The sequence below is a fragment of the Lotus japonicus genome, chromosome 6, assembly GCF_012489685.1.
Source record: "Lotus japonicus ecotype B-129 chromosome 6, LjGifu_v1.2".
Taxonomy (NCBI): domain Eukaryota; kingdom Viridiplantae; phylum Streptophyta; class Magnoliopsida; order Fabales; family Fabaceae; genus Lotus; species Lotus japonicus.
In genome coordinates, this window is record NC_080046.1 from 39,532,800 (window position 1) to 39,545,502 (window position 12,703).

The following is a 12,703-nucleotide window of genomic DNA, read 5'->3' on the forward strand; positions in this document are numbered from 1 at the left end:
TCATTTAAGAGGTGTTAGAGAGTTAAAGGATATTAGAGGTCCAAACTTAGTGAAGGTTTAGATTTTAAGCCAATCAATTTGATCACGAACGCGTGAGACATGAAGTCTTGTCAAGTTTTGATCGAGAGACTAAGTATTGGAATGATTGGAGGATGATCAAGTTACAGAAAGGAAAGTGTTAGTATCAAGATGAATACTTGAGGTTTTTATATTTGGACAAGTTTCGTAGAGTCTAAGAGTGAATGGAACTTTGTTATGGATTTTGATGATGCATATTAGGGTTAACAAGTGAATTTTACTAAGTTGAATGAGAATCCTAGGGCTAAGGTTGACCTAGTGAGCTGAGATTCATGTACGCATAAGAGATTTAGTGGTATTAGCGGTTACGTCAGTTAAATCTCGGAAGGTTGGACGATCGGATGATAAAATGACTAGTTAAGTCCCTTGAGGTATAGTTATGATTTGATCTTCTAGGGGATGAGTCCTTATTTGTGTGAAGTGTTAAGGATTTCAGTAAGTGTAAATTGGTTTGAGTGAGGAAAGTTGTAAGGAAGGAAATGACAATAATTGATTGTTAGATATTAAGATGATGATTAACTTATCAGTTGTTTATGAATTGATGTTAAGGGGAATGAGTCTAGTGATGCACAAGGTATTAAGACTCAAGTCGAGTTTTAATTTGAATCGTGACTAAGTGGAAAATTGATTTCATGGTGCGAATGAGGATAGTTACGAAGTTAGAGGTAATGATTAATGGACTAGTGGACTCCAAGGGATAGTTTGTCTAGGAGTGACCAAGCGATCGAGTTGAGTTTTGGATCATGAGTGAACATCACGAGGACAAGTTGAGCATTCACTCCAGAACATGGAGATGTACCGAGTTTCTAATCAGAGTTTTGGACGAACAAAAGCAAAGGAGTAAGTGGTTAAGGTTGTGCGAATGCACGGAATGCCAACAAATACTATTACCAACGTAGACTAAATGCAAGTGGTCAAGCTGGACAACATAGAGCTAAAGGATGAGATGTCTTTTGAGACGCCGTCGGTCAACATTAGGGCTAGAAAGTGAAACAATCGAGAGGAAAGCAGAGTGCTGTAGTGAAAGTTATTTGGAACAAAGACACGGACGATGCTATATGGGAGTGAGAGGAAAAAGATCAAGGAATAATATCCGGAGCTTTTTGCTGAACCTTAAGTTTCGAGGACGAAACTTTCTTTTTGGAGGGTAGTAATGTGAGACCCAAGTTTTTAAGCTTAGAATAAATCGAATAAAATTCCTTTTCACGATTAATTTGATGTAACGTGAAGGAAAATCTGAACTAGTGTTTATTGAATGGAATCAATTTGTGAAGGAGAAAGTTCAGGAAAAAGCTAAGGATTGTAACAAAGTCGATAAAAGTTATAGCACGATTAGTACTCGCTTAAACCTAGGACAAGAACCTTAGGAAAGAAAACTAAGTTCCACCCTTGGAACACTATGGGAATAAATTCCAAAAATCTTATAGAGGAATATAAGACTTTCTCTTATTCCTTTCCATAACAAGCGTTTCGATACGAAACCCTGGAATGTACGAACGACAAATTCCAATACTCGGAAGTTTTTCCGAAACCGAAACCCTGATAGTTCAGAAACCCTAAAATCAACGGACGATGAAGACTTTTTCTATTCGGAACTTCAAATAAAGATTTTATCCGCGTACGCCCACTCTAATCGACGTTCCGAATCTTTCTTCAGAAAGAAGTTTCTGCATCCGAGGTCAAAACAATAAAGTGCATTTTAAGCCGGTACACATTAAAAACAAGCCTCGAAAACCAAAAATCATACTGATATTTCTTTGAAGAATTAGAAGATTCAGCGGGAAGAATATCGTGTCTAAAATACGTTGGAATCAGTAGGAAAAATCGGAATCGCGCAATTCTCATTTTTCCGCAATTTCCATTTCCTATATATAGTATGAAAAATGAAAAAAAAAAAAAAAAATCACAAACCCACACACACGGCCGAGAGCTTCTTGGAGGAAAGGAGGAGAAAAGTGATTTTTCCAATTCTTGACCGATCGTCGTTCCGTTCGTTGCTACGCGTAGACCTTGAGGTACTGATGTTTTTCCCTACCTCTGATCGTAAATTCTGTCGCTTTTCTCTATGTCTTTCTGTGCTCAAAGTTTTGAGCTTTTTGTAAAACTGTCCAAATAAGTTGATTTCAGTGTCTAAACTTATTGCCTACGTGCTCTAGAGCATGAATATCCGGTTGCTTTCTGCTGAATCTCGCCGAATTGCCGCCGAGTTTCAATTCTGCTCAAAAACCCATTTTTATGCTGAGGTTCCTCTTTTTGGATCAAAAACTCTCGACTGAGCTTAGGTTTAGTAGGATTAGTTGTTATAAATGTCGTTAGGATGGACCCCATCTAATTTGTTTTTCGAAATTCTGATTTTGAGTTTCCGAGCTAAAAATATTGACCAAAATACCCCTGCGACAGTTTTCGACCCGATAATTTTTCTGAGAGTTTCCCTGGCCTAGATATCGCCTAAGAATACCTAGGAATTGATTTAGATCGAAGAAAAAGTTCGAAAACTCTATTTTCCATAGTGGCCGAAACCTATTTGCTTGGGTACCGTGTCCAAAAATAATTTTCGAGTCTCTATGACCTGAGCCATTGCGTAGCTCTTTCAATTGTCGAAATTTTTGCACTGGTTTTGTGTCATTCCGAGTTCTGTAGCTCGAGTTATGCACGTTTTAGCGAATAAAGTGTTTTTGTACAAAACTTGAATCGAGTCAAAACTCATCCATTCGGGGAAAGTCCTTTCATACGTGCCTAAATGTTGTACTCTGAAGCTCCTTGAGCTTTGTCTAACGTTAGTTAGTATTGTTTCGAGTGTATCGACTTATTTTGATTGATTTTTGCTTTGTTTGCTCTAAGGTTCGTTTGTGGAAACCTTAGACTTGACTGAGCAAGCTTGGGAGTGTGACTTACACTGTGATTCTGGAAGAACTAGAGGTAAGGGCAACTTACACTGCTAGCTAATGCTTTAGGCGTCGATAACTTCGACTTGCTTATTTATGTTTCTTTATCGCTTTGACTGGAGAAAATGTTTTCAGGCTTCGGCCGTGTGAAACTAATATGAGACGTGTGTCTCCGTTTTCTGAGAGGCCTCGGCCGTTTACTGGTTTCTGTATTACTGCTTCCTAGTGGATAGGACAGGGTTATGTTTTACCGCAATTACTTAATTCACATGCCATACTTGCTAAGTGATTAAATGGTTAATCTTAGGCTATGTGAATACTTGTGCACATTATTCTGGAACATGCAATTATTATTGGAAAATGCTGACCATATTGTGCAACGTATATCGGTTATTCGTGGACTAACCAAATGTGAGGAATAACAGTTAGTTATGCCCCGTTGGTGGCGAACTCTTAAAGGTTTATTTCGACAGGACGAACTGAGGTTCATGCTCTTGTCTTCTTTTGTGGTTTCAAGACCTTCTCATGGGATTTTGGGGATATCGGGATCTTTTGAACTTGTAGTTTTGGAAAGAAAATATTTTCATGAGAAATTCCATAATGCTTTAAACAACATTCAAACTCTTTTAATTAAATGTTAATGATCTCAAATGAACTTCTAGGATTTGGATATTAGTTTTGGAAAATGAGAAGTGTCGCCGAATCGAAGTTTTGGGGAAGCTCATAAGTTTCTGAGTATGTGTATACTCTTTCGCTCGCTGAGCAGTTTTTGACCATCGAAATTTGATGAGTCAGATGACTCAAGAAGTCATCAAGGGTGATTGCACTCCTTTCATAATTAATTGTCTTTTGTCGCCGAATCGACATTTACCTTAGGGTACAGTAGATCCAATAAACTCTAACCCTTTTGCTGATTAAGCAAGTTTTTGGTCAATGACAACCTTATATACCTTCGGGTACAGTATATGCCTTCGGGTACTGTATATGCCTTCGGGTACAGTATATGCCTTCGGGTACAGTATATGCCTTCGGGTACAGTATATACCTTCGGGTACAGTATACCTTCGGGTACAGTTTATACCTTCGGGTACAGTTCATGCCTTCGGGTAACTCGGGCATTCGATGGGGGATATGATCGACCGTATGGTTAGGATCGACGTGTTGATTGTCAGGCATAGCGGAGGGAAAAGTCGACCCACAGGGTTAGGACTAATCTGGCTATGTCAAGGTTGTAAGTGACACTCGAGGGTTATGGTCGACACAATGCCAGTGTTAGGACCGACTCGATCGTGCCCAGCCTACTTCTTCCGGAACCTTTCGAATTGACGTTGCATTGACATAACATGCACTCTAACTATATTTGGTGAGATCTTGATGATTTGATGTTGATAAACATCGTTATGAGTTTTTGATGATTTGATATTGGTGAACATCGTTATGTTATTTGTTGAATTGTTGAGATATTGAATATTGTGTTGTTACTAGAGATTAGATAACATGCCATGTATATACCTTAGGGTAGGCAATGCAGAACTTATATGTATATATATACAACATATATATATATATACCCCTTATATTTTACCTGTTGTCTTGTATTCTCTATACTATATTCCGTAAGTTGACCCTTGCGCGTGCTACCTGTGTTTGGGGGGCTATATATGCCCTTTTTGTCAGATGTCGTTGACGGATCGTTTCGTGATGCTTCGTCGTTCGGGGAAGACCCGGAGCGAAATGACTACTACTGAGCCTTCGACGTGGACCCGGACTTCATGCAGGATCGGATGAGGGTCGATGCTAGGGGTGTAGTATATCTGTTTTCGTTGTCATAGCTCTGATTTTCATTTCTTATTTTGGGGCAGGGTAGGTCCCCGACTATTAGCTTTTTCTGTGGTTCCCTTCCATGAGGATCACAGGGAGTTTGTCGGACGTAGGAGGTCTTTTGGGAGCCGTTATGGGCTAACTTACTTTTTGGAGGACTGTATTTATAAAACTTATGACTCTATCTATGGGTCGCACTTGTTTGCCGTTGGGCAATACTTTTAGTTACTAGGTGTTACTTTCCGTCACTAGAGGACACTCGTGACGATGATTTTGGTTGCAGTGAGGCTGTGCTTTTATTGTATGTTAGTCGCTGTTAATCGCGATTGGGTTGAGTCTTTGAATTCGACAAGTCTTTTTATTTAAAAAGAAAACGAAAAAAAAAATACCTGCTTTTCCGCTTTATTTTATCTTTGGTTACTAAAGTGACGCCACCGAAATCGGGGTGTTACAGAAATCTCAACTTGCCCACTAGTTTGGGGGTGATAGGGGGTAGACACTTTGTGCTTTACACCATATTTTTCCAAGAGAGACTCGAAAGCTCTGTTGCAAAAGTGGGTACCCCCATCACTTATAATCCCCCTAGGAACACCAAACCTAGTAAAAATGTTCTTTTTTAGAAAAGCAACCACCACCTTAGAGTCATTTGTTGAGAGTGCAGCGACTTCAACCCACTTGGAAACATAATCCACAGCCACTAAAATATACTGGCAACCAAAAGAAGGTGGGAAAGGTCCCATGAAATCGATGCCCCAGACATCAAACAACTCGATTTCCAAAATATTTTTTAGGGGCATCTCATTTCTCCTTGAGATGTTACCAGTTCGTTGACATCTATCACAACTCTCAACAAAAGCTCTACTATCCCTATGCAGCGTAGGCCAATAGAAACCACTTTGGAGAACCTTAGCAGCAGTCCTCTCCCCACTAAAATGTCCACCATAACTTGATCCATGGCAATGCCAAAGAATTTTCTCAAAATCAACTTCTGGGATACACCTTCTAATGACTCCAACAGAACAAACTTTGAAAAGGAAAGGGTCATCCCAGAGGTAAGATTTCGCATCATGCAGAAATTTTTTCTTTTGCTGCCATGTCAAGTCATGGGAAATAAGTCCAGCAACACGGAAATTAGCAAAATGTACATACCAGGGTAGGGGTTCCTCGGTGGAAACAACTAGGAGTTTCTCATCCGGGAACTCCTCTTGAATAGGTATTGGGCTGCTCGCCCCACCTTCCAATCTTGACAAATGGTCCGCCACGCCATTGTCCTTGCCTCTCCGGTCAATAATCTCAAGGTCAAACTCTTGAAGGAGTAAGACCCATCGACCTCGGCTTAGAGTCCTGTTTAGCAAACAAATGCCTCAAAGCAGCATGGTCAGTATGAACAATTACTTTAAAACCCAAGATGTAAGGCCTAAACTTTTCACAAGCAAAGACTACACCCAACAACTCTTTTTCAGTTGTAGTGTAGTTCCTTTGGGCCTCATTCAACACTCTACTTGCATAGTATATCACATACAACACTCTTTCTTTCGTTTGACACAAGACAACCCCTAAAGCTAGATCACTAGCATCACACATGATTTCAAATGGCAGAGACCAATCCGGAGCAACAATTACCGGGGCTGTCACCAAACTCTTTTTAATAGACTCAAACGCTTTCAAACAATCCTCATCAAAAGTAAAAGGTGCTTCCTTCTCAAGCAAGTTGGTCATAGGCTTAGTTAATTTTAAAAAGTCTTTAATAAACCGCCTATAAAACCCAGCATACCCGAGGAAACTCCTAATACCCTTGATGTTAGTCGGGGGAGGGAGCTTTTCAATGACTTCAATCTTAGCTCTATCAACCTCAATCCCCTTTTCGGACACCTTGTGTCCAAGAACTATGCCATCCCTAACCATGAAATGGCATTTCTCCCAATTCAAGACCAAGTTGGTCTCTTGACATCTTTTCAGAACCAAGGCTAAATTCCCTAGACAAGCATCAAAATTTGGACCAAAAACAGAGAAGTCGTCCATAAAAATCTCGATGCAAGTCTCTATCAAGTCAGAGAAAATAGCAAACATACACCTTTGGAAAGTAGCTGGGGCATTGCAAAGCCCAATGACATTCTCTTATAAGCAAACACGCCGTAAGGGCAAGTGAATGCCGTCTTCTCTTGGTCTTCCGGTGCAACACAAATTTGGTTGTACCCGGAATAGCCATCAAGAAAACAGTAGTATTGATGCCCAGCCAACTTATCCAGCATTTGATCTATGAAGGGCAAAGGAAAGTGATCCTTTCTAGTTACCGAATTCAGCCTTCGATAGTCAATACAAACCCTCCACTTCGTCACTTGACGAGTGGGAATCAAACCATTGTTCTCATTGGCAACCACAGTGATGCCTCCTTTCTTGGGAACCACTTGAACGGGACTCACCCATTCACTATCCGAAATTGGATAAATCACACCTGCATCAAGCAATTTAATTATCTCTTTCCTCACCACATCCTTCATGGAAGGGTTAAGTCTTCTTTGAGGTTGGACTATAGGTTTGTAATTTTCATCTAACAAAATTTTATGCATGCATATCGCAGGGCTAATGCCTTTGATATCATCAATAGTCCAACCCAAAGCTGACTTATGCTCCCTCAAAACTCTGAGGAGTTTCTCCTCTTCCAAGGGGGTGAGAGCACTACTCAAAATAACAGGTTTATTCTCACCTTCCTCAAGATAAGCATATTTGAGAGAGGAAGGGAGTGGCTTGAGCTCACTCTTCTCCTCAATTGGAATCTCCTCATCCCTAGTTAATTCTTCTTTCCAAATGCTTTTGGTGGCAAGAGATGAGACAGATTCTAATTGAGATAGAGTAGCATTCACCTCATGGTACAAAGAATCAAGTTCTCTCTCAAGATTTTGATCCTCTATCTCTAACCCCTCCATGATTGTTGTTTCCAAAGGGTCTTTAATAGATATCCTAAAAAACTCTTCACACACAAGCTCATCAACCACTTCACACCGAAAAACTTCATCATCCGCTCGGTGTTTCAAAGAGTCAAAAATATTGAAGAGGACCTCATCTTCACCTACTTTCAAAGTTAGAGTTCCCTTAGCCACTTTAATCTCAGCCTCACCAGTGGCTAAGAATGGTCTCCCCAATATGAGAGGAACTTTAGAGTCCTCTTCCATGTCTAAAATGACAAAATCCACTGGGAAGACAAACTTGTCCACCTTAACCACAACATCTTCAATGATCCCGTAGGGAGTTTTTAAGGACCTATCTGCCATTTGCAAAGAAATCATAGTTGGGGTAACCTCTCCTAAGTTCAACCTTTTAAACATACTAAGCGGCATCAAGTTGATACTCGCTCCTAAATCACACAAGGCTTCTACCACAGTTAACCCCTCTATCTCTACCGGAATAGTAAAGCTCCCGGGGTCTCTCCTCTTTTTGGGCATCTTTCTTTGCAAAATGGCACTACGCTCTTCGGTCATCAAGATAGTTTCATGGACCTCACTCAACTTCCTTCTCTTACTGAGGATATCTTTCATGAACTTAGCATAGATTGGCATTTGCTCCAAGGCTTCGGAGAAAGGAATATTAATATGGAGTTTCTTAAAAACTTCCAAGAACTTAGAAAATTGTTTATCCAAATTTTTCTTCACCAAAGCCTTGGGAAATGAAATCTTGCGGAGTTCAGGAGTATGGGTATTTACAACTCTAGTCCTAGTGGGCTCTCTAGCTCTTTCCTCCATAACACCCTCATCTCTTTCTACCTCAGCTTCTCCATTTTTCTCTCCCTCAACTTTTTTCTCTGGCTCTTGTAACACCCTTCCACTCCTAGTAGAAACAACAGCAGCATTTTCTTGCTCGGTTAAAGTTAAAGTTTCAGAAGAGAACTTACCTTGGTGATTTTCGGACATTTGTTTCGCTAGCTGTCCCAATTGACTCTCCAAGCTTTTTATAGCCATCTCATGGCTCTTGTAATTGCTCTCTGTATGATCAATAAATCCTTCAATCAGCTCTTCAAGACTCTTCTTGCCAACCGTCTTCACAACAATTTGCGGCTGGTCAAGAGGACCTTGTTCTGAGGTTGGAGTTTTTCCTCCTTGAGTCAATGTTCTGACCTTGCTAACATCATCATTGACAGTACACTGATTACTATCATGCGATTCACCACAAAATTTGCACTCCAAACAAGTTACTCTTGCTCCAATTGACTTGGTCTCCTTTATATGCTTTCGGATTTCCGCTACTTCCTCGGAGAGTTGCTTGTTAGAGGCTATGAGCTTGTCATAAGTTTCCACTTCAAAAGAACTTCTTCGGATTTGGCGTTCATTCTCGGAGTTCATGGCTCTCATCGCCATTTTCTCTATCAAATTATACCCCGCTTGTGGGGAAAGAGCATCGAACTCCCCACTTGAAGCCGCATCCAAGCCAAACCGTGATGAATATAGTAACCCATCATAGAACTTCGCCACACATTCCGCTTGGGTGAGATTGTGTTGAGGACATTTCCTCAAAAGCTTCTTAAAGTGCTCCCAAGCCCCATAAAGATTTTCATCTGTGGATTGTGCGAAAGTCATGATGTCATGCTTCAATTTCCTCAAGAGGGACCTTGGGAAGAACCTCGTTGTGAATTTTTGTGCAAGGTCTTCCCAAGTAGTGAGACTCCCTTGAGGTTGTAAGTTCAGCCAATCCTCTGCTGCGTCCTTCAAAGAGAAGGGAAATAGGCTCAACCGGATTGCTTCCGAAGGAACGTTCATCACCCGATATGTGTTGCAATTACGGATGAACCTTTCCATATGAGCATGAGGATCTTCCGAGGAACCTCCACTATATTGGCTTTGGCTCACCATGTTGATGAATGCCGGTCTCAACTCAAAGTTCCCCACTCCTTCGGGAATGACAATACTTCCGGGATAGTCAAAGCTCATGGACCCCGAAGTTAGTTCCCAAAGAGTTCGGTTGGCATTCTCAACTTCTTGTTCACGCAAGCGGAGGGTGATACCCTCTTGGATCTTTGCCTCAATGTGGGCTTGCATCTCCTCCTCTGTCATGCGGCCACCCATGGTGGTGCCTCTCTTCAAAGCAACCTACGTATGACACTCAACAGAGAAAGATTAGTAGCACCAATTCTAGACAAGTTAAAACTTAAAACTTAAACCAAAAATCGCAAAACAATCCCCGGCAACGGCGCCAAAAACTTGTTGGTCAATTCGCAAGTGTACGAATACCTCCGGGTTTTAAATTATCGAACCACAGGGAATTAGATTGCAAATTCAGTTTAAGATTCAAGCTCAAGGTTGAAAAGCAAGTAAAATTCAGTTTTTAATAATTGGTTGATTCTTGAGTTTGTAAAAAGACAAGTAGCCAAGTAATAAAGCAATTGAAAAAAAGAGATGAGATTGCCTTGGGTTCTTGTTCAACTAATTCAGTTTTAGCAAACCTTCCTATTCAATTAATCCTGAGTCTCTCCTTGATGTTCTAGCCTAGTTAGTTATCTTTCGATTCCTCTCAAAGAAAACCCTTCCTAATCAAAAGATAGGTTCAATTCCTTGATAACCTAAACAATTGCTAGAAGCACTAAGCATACAAATTAGGCCAACAAACCCCAACCCTTCCTCTATTCCTAGCAGCAAGTATAGAAGGAGTAATCTCACAACAAGTCCCAGTTCTATAACAAACTATCGTTATGATTATAGAAAAGCCTAAAGCTAGCATGCATTCAAGCTTGAAAGATAAAGCATAGAAGTGAGATTCAAGGGTTTACTCAGAACTTCATGAATAGAAAAGGATTGAAAGCTAAAACATTCAAAGTCTTACAAAAAACCCAAAGCAAAAGGGGTTTTTAGCCAAACATGGCTATGAAATCCATGCTAGAAAATAAAGATAAAACCTGGAACATAAGACCTAGGGAAAGCTCCCAAAGCTCCAGAACTCAAGCTTTCTCTTCTAACTTATGAAAATATCATAAAATGACAAAAGGTTCCAAGAGAAATGTCTAAAAAGCATTTTATAGGCAAAACAGGCGAGACTGGGCGCTCAGGCGCCAATTCAGAGCGCCTGAGCGCCAATTGCATGCAAAAACATGCTCTCTGGACCCTAATTGGCGCCTAGGCGCCAATTCCCAGCGCCTAGGCGCCAATTCCAGCAGCCTGACAAAACATAACTAGCGCCTAGGCGCCAATTCCCAGCGCCTAGGCGCTCAAGCTCGCTGGAAAAGACTTCTTAGCTTCTTGTAACTCCTCTTCCAAGCCTCTTTAAGTCCTCCTTCAATTCCAAGCTCCTTGGCCTTCTTTCACCTTCAGTTCCTGATCTGCACACTTAACCAACAAGCCAAGGAAATTTCTAGAAGCTCAAAGAGCTTATTAGCACAAGAGATCCTTCAATTAACACAATAAAACCATGCAAGTCCTAAACTTACTTAAAATGCAAGAAAACTCCCTATAAAACTACAAAATTACCAAAACGAAGAAAAGACTCAAAGAAAGATAAAAAATGCATGAGAATGCATGAAACACTACATGAGACTCAACAAAAATACTCAAAACAAAGAAAGAAATGACCCTAAAAACACCACTAAACAAGGGTCATCAGTTGTTTTATGTTTTTGAGTGTTGCACTTTTCCTTTCGCCATCTTTTAGTATCTAACTTTGATCATTTCTTTATACAGCTAAAATGGGTAGGGGCAAAGCTGACGCCAGTGCCTTAAACATGAAAGAGTATCTCGCCCAAGTTGCTCCTGATCTCGAGAACAAGAAGGCGGCGGCCGAACTTGAGAAGAAGACGAATCAAGATTCTCGTCTTGAAGGTACTGCTGACGTTGGCCACGAGCGAGATCCTAAGCATCAAAAGACTTTTGGCGGTTCTGAGAAGTCTTCGGATAAGAAGAGCTCTCAATAGAAGAACTTGGGCCAAACTGGTCCCCCCCGAAGTCCAAACCGGTTGCTGAGAAAAAGAAGGGAGATGCTAATCTCCCGCCACCCCATCAAGATCCAAAAATCGCCATTTCAGTTGATCGCCCCCTGACACCATTCATTCATGCTGGCTCTAGTTCAGCTATTGGGGGCGATCTTTCGCCTGTCTTACTAAACCTTTCCGACCCTCACTTTAACAGTGTAACACCCCGATTTCGGTGGCGTCACTTTAGTAACCAAAAATAAACTTAATGCGGAAAAACGTGAATATTTTTTTTTTTATAATAACTAAGACAAGACTGAATTAAATAAAACCCAAATGCGAAAAGCAATAGAACTAATATACAATATATAAACATCCCCCGCTGTAAGTAACAACCTCGTCACGAGTAAACCTCCAGTGACGGTAATAGAAGAGTAGCGCCCGTAGGCATTATGTACAAACCGAATATAAAGGTAAGTGTCCGCAACACTATCCCTCAAAACTGAGAATAAGCTGACCCAATGGCCTGAAAATAAGACCTCCTAAGTCCAACCAACTCTCTGTGATTCCCATAAGGAAACCACACAAAAAGCTATAGGCGGAACTACCCTGTCCCCTAAAGAAGCAAATGAAGCAAGACTGTCAGAGCTAAACTCTACTCCTACACTAATCCTAACTCGAGGAGCTCATACCAACACTCAAAACTATGTGCTAGCATGATCGTCGTCTGAATCAGAATCCAGAACAACTAAGTCTACCAACCCTATCCGTCCTCCCCTCGCAACCGCAGTGCGCTCCGATGCTGGACTCACGGGCTTAGGGCCCGAACCCTGATCATCAATGACCGCTACGTTGGGTGCACTAGACCCTGCCGAAGGCACTCCCACTGGCTCCTCCTCTGAGGGATCCTCCTCGTCTGAAGACAACGGTGGTGGTGGTGGTCCTCCAAGTCCTGGTCCACAGTGAAAGCCCGGTGGCAAGTTGAAGCTGACAGAGCATCTCCTCAACACTCCTGACCTCAGGAGTCCTC

The 12,703-nt window shown here is 41.2% G+C and overlaps 1 non-coding gene across 1 annotated transcript; it reads left to right on the plus strand.

Annotated features, from left to right (window-relative positions):
* The first annotated feature begins 9,266 nt into the window (after positions 1 to 9,266).
* LOC130727106 (small nucleolar RNA R71) lies at positions 9,267 to 9,373 on the plus strand. Its single transcript, XR_009015143.1, has one exon. It is a non-coding gene; the product is annotated as a small nucleolar RNA R71 (small nucleolar RNA).
* Positions 9,374 to 12,703: the final 3,330 nt, after the last annotated feature.